Raw genomic sequence first — 10,262 nt, 5'->3', positions numbered from 1 at the left:
ATAAAGTGAAAGTATTGAAATAATGGTTTTCAACACTTTCAAAGGGGGGAAATGTTACCGATTAGTTAATAAGTTAAAATTGATTGATTCTATTTGATTAATTAATTGATTTTATAAAATCATTTAATAGAATTAAAATGTAGAAGGTTAAGAAAAAAAAAATTATAGGAAACTTGCATCTACGCAATAAGAGACGTTATGGAATCTTTTGTACGTCTTGTACCAAGGCTAGAAGAAGGGCCTGGAACTATTGTAATAACTCTAGGGTTGGAAGGTTCCATTGTATTTGACCAGTCTTCTGTACGCAGAGGTGTATTGAAATGTCAGAATATGAGATGAACGGGAACTGGGGAGAGTCGACTGGAACAGCTTGTAGGTGCCTGCCAAGAAACTGTGAACTTCAGTAAAAGGTAATTCCGGCAGGGGGAGATCGCGACCACCGACTCATACACCACCTACCCAAATCGTACCCCAGACCCATTTCTAGACCTTTCTAAGCTTTACTGCGCACAATCGGATATAGGAGGAGAGTATGTAAATGATTTACGGAAAATGTTATGATTATGTATGAATAATTAATGAATATGTATGAATAAGTTATATCTATGGAATCTGATTTTGGGACCTGGCGTGCGTTGATTGTGAGAGGACTCGCTCACGCACCCGGCCGTCAATAAAGAAGTGTCTGCTTATCTACATCATATTGGTGTCGATAAGTTCTTCAGTCCGAGATTTTGGTAACACAGGGACTTGTGGATATTTCTCGAGCTAGCTCGACAGCATCAGTGAGCAAAAACTGACCTTGGGAGAGAGACACAGTTATGCTTGTTGGAAGGAAGTCATGGGAGCAAGAAGAGAAACTTTAAGATACGGAGTTGTCTGCAGAGCTCGTGGCCTTGTAGGTAAAGGCAGTTGCTAAGTTGCTGTGTCTGCAATAGAAAAAAGAGCTACAGTGGAAAATTACTGAGCACAATCACAGGCTGATACGTCAGCCTGCTGTAAAGGTAAAAAGGCTTGCTTGATTTTAGTAAAGTGTCTTTGAGGTGTCTTTGATTGTCTTCAAGTCTTCAATCTGCTCTCAGAGTCCATGCATCAATAAGCCACAGGGACTGATTCAGAGCCCTGAATGAAGCTCTCACTCTGCAAAGCGTTTTGGAGGGGCAGCGGGTTTGTGTCTCTGCTCCGAACAGATGGTGAGCAAAGGGCTGTTTCACCCTGAAGGGTCCTGAAGTTAAGCCAAAGAATGTTGACTGAGTCCAAAACACTGCTCAAACCTCTGGTACGTCCTGGCTATATTCACTGAGGAAAGTAGATATTTCAGTCGAGCAGCCCTTATGCTAGGTAAAAGGGGAGGATTAAAGGCTTTCAGTGGTTAAAATAATCACTGCAATGTCACATTAAGTGTGGGTCTTAAGATGAGAGATGTCTGCATTTCCATTCTTAACAGGACAAAAAAAATGAGTCTCTTCCCCGGATTAAAAGAAGCACAGGAATTCCAACAAGTTCCATGATGGAGGTGAAAGATCCCAATACAAAGGGTGCCATGCTGACAAAGGCTAGGAAAAATGCAATACCAACTATTAATGTGTAAGTGTGGAATTCATTGGCCTGACCAAAAAGTGAATGAGATAAACCATGTAAAAATGTCTGAGTGGCAACGTAGCCGAGGTGGCCAGCCTCTGCCATTACGAGGGAGGAAACATTATCATCGTATCTTAACATTAAGACCTGCAATACTTTACAATATTAAAATAGGGTGGTCTTAATGTTCATGCCCCTGGAAGCTGGCTGACCTTGGGATATGCTAAAAACCTGTATTTCTGCAAGACATTTCAGTAGCGTTTACAGTTGGTGTCATTCTTTTTGAAAACTCGTTTTGCTTCTGGTTTATGTTTCAAAGGCTTCTTGCAAAATTTAACAAATAGCCCTTGGACTGAGATTACCTCCCCCTCCAACTTTTAGTGAAGTTTTCCTGTAGCTATAAACTAAGAAAGTCCTACTGTGTGCTCTCAAGAGTGGCTGTTGGAAAATGCACTCGGTAGCACTTCCCTTTTTCTATCGTGGATCTCCTCTTGTAGAAGCTGTAGCACAGACTTCTTTAATTTACAAAATGAAATTACTTGGGGACAAACTTAACCCTGATCCAGCAATTTACATTTGCCCTCTGGCAAAGGAGCGGGTGGATTCCTTTCCCCTGCTCTCTGGCTGCCAAGCAATCATTTTTCCAGTCTGAGCTCATTTTGCAGTTGATCCAATGGATAGGAGAGCTCTGCAGAAGGAAAACTGTTCCTCCCTCCTTCTTTTGATATTGTGGCTCTAGAAAAGTCATTTAACCTAAATGCCTACATTGTAGAAGGCCAATGTGGCGTGAGAAGGCTTCCATCTATCACCTTAGTTTGATAAAATCCAAAGCTTGTAAAAGTTTTCCTTTACCCATCTTTCAACTTTGTCTTTTTCCTCTCCTCACCCCCTTCTCCTCCAGGGAAGCTTATGCTAGAGGGAAGAAGGAAAGCCTCCCTTTTTACCAGAAGAGCCTTCCTCCTCTTCCTCAGACGATCCCATTCCAGAGGAGTTGTTATGTCCCATTTGTAAAGATGCGGTGACGGATGCAGCAGTTATTCCCTGCTGTTTCTGTAATGGTATGCAGCCCGTGGCTCAGCACCTCCACATCACCTACAAAAAGGCAACACCCTGACACCAGGAGGGCCAGTTTTCCCTGCGGAGGGCGAGGAGCGGGGCATCGTGCACCGAGAGCAGGGGCAGCTCCGGAGCACAGCACGGCAGAGCCAGGAACTGGCAGCCTGTGCTCGCCCCCAGGGCTGAGGAGCTGCCTGTCCTGTTGAGAATGTTACGCAGAGGTATCTGTAATTGTATATTTACAGAAAAAAAACCCAACCCCAAAAAAGGAAATAAAAAGCTTTTCTTTTTCTGGCTGTGTCCTTGGGTGTGATTGCAGAGTGGTCTGTGCATCCCTCTGCTCTGGCAGTGGTTAGAGAGGGGCGTTTTGGTGCCTGTTCATTAGTAGGCATTGGGTTGCAACCCAAGCTCCTGGACCCTTCTCCGCCACCTGAATAACGCTGCAAGCAGCAGCAGGGTCAGGAATGGATTTGCGTGGCAGGGACATACCCTGAAAACTGCAGCTCCTGCCTAATGAAACTCGGCTCAAATGTTTGGAGGGAGCACTTACATCTTGCTGTGGGACCGGGAGACCTGTCACAGGACCCAGTTCTGATGGTGCCGTCCAGCTGACTTGAGAGGACTTGGGGCGGTCCTGAAAGTCAGGACCAGACCTTGCCTAGCTTCAGTGCAGAACAGCACGAGATTTTGGGTGAGAACTGCGAGCCAACAGACAGAAGAGAAACTGCCCACAGTGGGATTGATCTCGGCAGCTCTTTTTTTTCTAGCATGGGAGTGATGATGCAGCCTCTGACCTTTGTGAAATGTGTCCTGGAGTCCCTCATCAGTGAGGGAGGTGGAGGTCTAGCACTGCCTTTGGCCCACGGCAGAGGTGGGAGAGAGTTCTGGACGTGTCTCTCCATCAATTGTCTCCAAAGGCTTTCTATGGTGGGTGTGTGGCTCTAGGGAAGGCCTGGGCCGTGATATTTCTTTTTCACAAACTTTCTGATGCCAACCATCTGGACAACACATCTCTCCGGTGAGAAGGGGCTGGGAGAGATGGGACTCTTCAGCCTGCAGAAGAGAAGGCCCAGGGCACCTTCTCCATATAGGTCACTATCTGAAGGCAGAGTGCAAAGAAGATGGAGCCTGGCTCTTTCCAGTGGTGCCCAGCATCCATGCGGCTCAGGGTGGCCCTCCTTCAACAGGGGCTGGCACCGGCTGGCCCCCAGAGGGCTCTGCCAGCCCCAACTGCTCCAACAGTGTGTGATGCTGGCACAACTACCAGCAGCAGCGGGGACCGCCTGAAAGGGGCCTGAGCAGACACGGAGGTGTGAAGCAACGCTGCCGGAGGGGCTTTGCATCACAGGGTCCGTCTCTGAGGCTGGGCGAGTGCCTGGGTGCGCCTGCAGGTGCACCCCTGAGACCACTGTGATGTCACCAGAGGGTCACAGTCACCCTTGACTTCACTTGGGCTGCACAGCAACACTGCCAGCATCACGTACTGCCAGCGTCAGAGTGTCCTGTGGGCAGCACCCAAACCATCGAGTCCTGCCACAGCACACCGGACGTTGAGAGCTGCCAGCAGCTGAGGAGCCAGAGCGTCCTGCCCGTGGAACCCGAGCCTTCACGTCCCACCAGCAGCACCCGAGCCTTCGAGTCCTGCTGGCGGCACCCATCCAGCCCTGCCAGTGGCAGGTGAGATAGCAAGTGCCACGAGCAGCTGACAGGGCACCAACCTCCAGCACCAGCGATGGAGGCGTCCAGGCATGAGCCAGCAGCACTGGGAGCCGCCGGGATCTCCCAGCGGGAGGACACCTGCCCCATCTGCTTGGGTCCCCTTGAGGGCCCCGCTGCTGTGGATCCGTGCTGGCATGCATTCTGCCACGCTTGCATCCAGCACTGGGCTGCCACCACCGTCGCTGCCACCTGCCCCATCTGCCGGGGGCGCATCGTGGCCATCCGCCACCTGCAGGGACAGGTGGACCACAATGGGGCAGCCCACCATCATCACGGCCGGCTCCATCCTCAAGTAGAGCTGTGGCGGTGGCAGGGGCGGTGGCAGCGGCGGCAGCAGCGGGGCCCTGGAGGTCCCAGGCACCGGAGGCTCTCTGACGACCGTGGGGAGCGCAGGCCCCCCGTGCCCCGCCAGCGCGTCCGCAGCACGTCCAGCCCGCAGGACAGAGACCGCAGCCCCCTCCGCCGCTTGCTGGACATCAGCGAAGATCTGCAATGGCTGCGCAGGTTGTTGGAGGAAGAGCCGGGCTCAGGGGACCATGCGCGCCGCCTCCCCTTGCCCCGCTACCGAGTGAGGCAGCCGGGCCCTCCAGGGCCCCCCTGAAATAAAAACACTGGGGATGCTGAGAGGGGCCACACCTGGTTTGTTCTGTGTCTGGTTGCTCTTCACTGCACAAGTCGGGGAGTGAGAGGGGTATGGCCCTGGGAACTGGGGAAGAGGCTGGCATATGGCTCAAGAACTGGTAGAGAGGGAGGAATGTGTGTGTCGGAACTGGGGGAGAGGGGCCACTGCTGGCTTCTTCTCTGCTGCTTTGCTCATCGCTGCGGGAATGGGATGCATCCCCAGAAGGGGAAGGGGGAGTGCCCTGGGACTCTTGCCAGCAGATCCCCGAAGGGGCCAGTGCCTGCTGTCCTGAAGGCCAGGGCGAGGCAAGCAGCTGAGATGGGGGTTTCAGGGAGACCCTCCTCTCCTCTCCTGCCCCCACACCCCTGTGCTGCTGAGGGCTGGGGGAGGCCCTCCGGCTGGGGGAGATTTAACCCTAAGTCTTAACCTTGAGACGTAACCCTAAGTCTTAACCAAATAACCTAATCCTAAGACTCAACCCTAAGACTCAACCTTAAGACTCAGCCTTAAGACTTAACCCTAAGACTCAACCTTTAGACTTAACCTTAAGACTTACCCTTAAGACTTATCCCTGATACTTAACCATAAGTCTTAACCTAAAGACCTAACCCTAAGACTTAACCTTAAGAATTAACCTTAAGACTTAACCCTAAGACTTAACCTTAAGAATTAACCTGAAGACTTAACCCTAAGACTCAACCTTAAGAATTAACCTGAAGACTGAACCCTAAGACTTAACCTTAAGACTTATCCCTGAGACTTAACCATAAGTCTTAACCTAAAGATCTAACCCTAAGACTTAACCTTAAGAATTAACCTTCAGACTGAACCCTAAGACTTAACCTTAAGAATTAACCTTCAGACTGAACCCTAAGACTTAACCTTAAGAATTAACCTTCAGACTGAACCCTAAGACTTAACCTTAAGACCTAAGACCAGCAGGCCAGGGATGGTTTGCCTGGTTTCCGTATGTTATTCTCAGGACTCTGTCTTTGCTGCTCGAAAGCCTCAAGTGCCCTCTTTAGCTCACCGGTGCAACAGCCATGGCTGCTGCTATGTATGCAATTTCAATAGACCCGCAGTGAGACACCCTGGCTAATGGGGCAACCAACTGGAAATCCTTCAGCTGCTTCTGCTGTAGGCAAAGGGAAATTAACTGAGTCATCCATGCAAAGCCCTTTCTTTTTGTTGAGTTGGCTATGAAATGTAGCATTTTCACCACTGCTGGAACACTTTCAACAAGTCACAGTAGGATTTTGGACTGTAGACATATCTGTGCTTCCCCAAAGGTACCTGGACAGTGGGCAAGTGGGACGTACAGGTGCAAGCCAAGGGATGGGCAGAGGGGAACGGGAGAGGAGGAGGGACAGCTGGAGAAGCACAATAGCAGAGCACTGCTCCAAAAATGATCAGCAGAGGAAGAATAACAGTTGCTGTTATTATTTAACATCATTACATCCCAACAGTTGAGGTCCACAGCATCCATAAAGTGTCACAAGAAGCTTCCTCCTAGTAATATTTTTCCCCAAAAGGAAATTGACCTCATCTGGAGCAAAATGCACAAACCAAACCACGGCGTTGTCCACAAACAGCCAATAAGAGTGACTGCACCTCAGCACTTCAAAGAGAGGAAAAAAAAGGCTGTAAGAATTATAACAAAAAGAATAAACATATCTTGTCCTAGTGAGCAAGAGAACTAGCTCCTCAGATACACTAACAAATCAATGTATGTGCACAAAGCAAGATGTGTCTGAAATGAGGAGAGATTCCACTGCAGTTTGGAAAATCAGATGGTTTCTTACACACACACACACACACGCAAGACTTCCACACACCGTCTTGGTCAGGATACTATAAACAGGGTTTTACTTTCTCACAAAAAATACCACTGGACTCTTCATTGATGAAGAGGAAGATGACAGGTCTGTTATCTCTGCCGGAAGATAGCACTTCCTACAGCCTACAGTTTCTCCTGGCACTAGGACGTGACATCGGGTTCAGCAAGAGAAAGTGCCAAATCTTGAATCATTAGACCTGCTCAAAAGAGAAATAACAAAAGCTTTAAAAACAGGCCAGTACTAAATCCTCCTTCCTATGCAGAATTGGGGTGTGCACTTCCAGCCCCCACACAGAAACAGAGGGGTTTCTTAAAAAGCCACTGTCTGTCTAAACCTGCACACAGCATTGATGTGTATCTATCTCACATTCACACATTCACTTCTCTCCCACTGAGATCATTTATTATCACGGGAGCACTTTCCCATAAGCATGTGGACACGTGACCAGAACTGCACTTGGCACGCTGATGCATTAAAACAACTGGGGATTTTTTTTTCCACTTTCACTGTAAGTGCCGTCTTGCGATACCAAAACTTGTGCTATAGGCCTCCCCCTTCAGCAAGGGGAATATGAAAAGAAGGGCTGAGCCCCATGTGCCCACCTAATACCCCTGCAGCTTCTCCCAAAGGGGCTGCCTTTGCCAGATTCCAAACTGGGGACCTGTGTTTGGTCTTGCTGAACTCCCCTTGCATGTGAAATTAAAGGCAAGAGAAATTAAGAGTCCTGTCCTGATGTTGTTATGTAAGGGATTCCACTAATGCACTAGCATAACACTGAAGGTCAAAAGAGACTAATATAATGCATGCATAGGAGAAGAAGTGGCTGTATCTTGCTCGATACCTTTTCCCAGATCCCTCCTGCTGTTGCTTCTAGGTGTTTAGTTAACTAACATAAACTTCTCAAAGCAAAAGCAAAGCCTTTTGGAAGTGGCTTCGTTTCAGTAGCAGGTACTTCCAAATATGATTCTTTTTTCAATTTGTGCTGTTCAGGATTGCTGAGGAAGAAAAGTGCTAGGAAAACGGGCTTGCTGTTACATAGTCTGCGGCTGCCTGGCATAGCAAGCTTGCTTTGTAGTTCTCAGGAATGTGCCAAATGCCTTCAAACAAATGCACTACATGGTCTCTGTCCAAAGTTCCTAATATCTCAAATTTGCATGATGCAAAATAGAAGGTAACAAAGCTGTTTGGGGAGAGGATGACTGACTGAGGTTACATTAAGACCATGGGATTACTCAACCAGAGGCATGCAAACATTGCTGGACAAAGTTTATCAGTCGGTTCCAAATTCTAATTTGTTAGAGCATTGTTTGTGCAGATTATGCTAGGGTTTTACTTTGGATCTTTATTGTCTGAAAAGACTCCTCTTTCTCTAAGGACCTCTCTTCCCCTCTCTACTGATACAAAAGATTTAAAGCCTAACAAAACTCTGGGCCACCCAGCCACAGGGTAAGATTTCCAGTAACTGATTCTGGATCTGAAATCCCCTGCCTGTTTGCAAAGCCAAGCCTAAAACTTCAAATGGTAAAAAACAGAGGATATTTGCCAGACATTGCTCTTCACAGAGATTTGTAGTTTTGTGATGATAATTCCATTCTAGTACCTCTTACACTGTAGGTTCTGACTTCCCGCACCAGCAAGCTGCAGTAGTATTGTACAGAGAACACTAAAGCAAAGCTGAATGCATGAAAATACAAGACTAGGCCAGAAACCCATCACATGCAGAAGAAATAACCGATTATCCACCAGAAGTAAACTAACCCTTTTTTAGAGACTTTATTTCTCACAGAGTTTAGCCTTTGTAATTCGTTTACCTTATTGAGGCCAGCTGTTGAAATAGCACCTCCCATAGAGGCTGGATGCATTCAGTCGTGGGCTTAGTTGCAATGAAGGGGTTTGGCACTCCAGTTTCACTACAGGTGGACAACTTGCCAGCAGCCTGGAGACTACACCTGATTTGTAAGACTGGAAGTCAAGCAGGTGCCAGGGGGTTCAGTGCAGAGGTGCAGCTCAGAAGTTCCAAAACAAAGAAAGATTCCTTTCCAGTGGCCCCTTCTGAATTGAGGGGGCTCTGCTCATGGTTATTCCTTTTATAAAGAGGCATGTGCGGAGGCAAAGGCTACAGTGCCTGCTCCTGCTTCAGTTGGAACCTCTTCTCTGTGATCACTCTCAAGCTGAAATGCATTTGTGTTTTTTTGACAGGTATCTGACCCGCTGGTCCGTCAGATCTGCAAAGCTTATCTGGAAGAGGGGCCCTAAGTGGTGCAAAAAACCTCTGCCAGCCCTTTGCTGAAGGATAATGTCAAACATACACACAAGCCTCTCTGTTTAAACCAGTAATGGACAGAACTGGCATAGTCAGTAAGCACAGCTGTTCCCCACTGCTCTGCTTTTTTTGCAAGGTTGTCAGTATCCCCAATTTTCTTACGCCAAAACTGTCATTAGTACTCTATACTGTCTCCAGTGAATGAGCTGCAACCTGCTCCTCTAGCAGAATACAAGATTTAGCAAAGCAAAGTCCAGTGTGCAGAATGATTTGGAGAAAGGAGGGGCAAAGACTTTTACCTCAAAGCTGGAAAGGATCTGAAGGCTTTTGTTTCATCGTGGTTCACGACTGGGTTTGGAAAAGCATGTTTCCCGCTTTTTCCAACAATGAATGGTGATTCCCCATTAACCTGTGTTTCAACTCAGATCTGCCTCATTTGGGCTTTTATACCTGTGACACTAATGGAAGAAAAAGTCTCCTGCAGAACTGTATTTCCTTGGCAGTAACAGAAATTGTTATGGCTACCGAAATTAATTTTTTTAATTATCTGTCCTATCCATAATTTGCAGCAGAACACCTATGGCAGTGGTAAACAGACGTGTGTATCTTACACGTCCCCTTAAGGATTTCTGGCTCGTGCTTCACTCCTGGATCTAGGAAATACAGAATGTTGACATCCTTGATGACTTGGCCTGTGATTTTTTCCCCATGGAAATACATTTGCCTTAAGTCGTCCATATCGGTGGTACGGCTGCTTCCTGGGATAGTTTGGGCCTGATGGATGCGCGTAATTTTCCACGCTCTAACTAAAAGGTGGCACCATTTCTCTCCTTGTATAGTAGTACATGCATGTACCTTGCACCTACTGACCACTGCTACTTGAGACGTGCTACTTATGGGCCTGGTATGAAAAGGTCATTACATTTATCAGGGTCATTATGGCTTTGGCTCCGTTTCTTTGATATTTGTCTGGGGGCTACAGATCAACACAGCTTATTTATATACGACTATGCCACTTAACCTTGTACTGCTTTCATCAGAATCATCTGCATGGACCTATCAGCATGGACAGGAACAGAGAGTACGGATAAACACGTTTTACCCAGGAAACCAAGTTATAATGCCTCTTCTTAGCCTTACTTTGTGAAATGGAAGCCCTACATTCAGCCCCTTGAGCTGGCCA

Source organism: Falco biarmicus, chromosome 16, assembly GCF_023638135.1.
Source record: "Falco biarmicus isolate bFalBia1 chromosome 16, bFalBia1.pri, whole genome shotgun sequence".
NCBI classification, from domain to species: domain Eukaryota; kingdom Metazoa; phylum Chordata; class Aves; order Falconiformes; family Falconidae; genus Falco; species Falco biarmicus.
Note: the sequence above shows the minus strand (reverse complement) of the source record.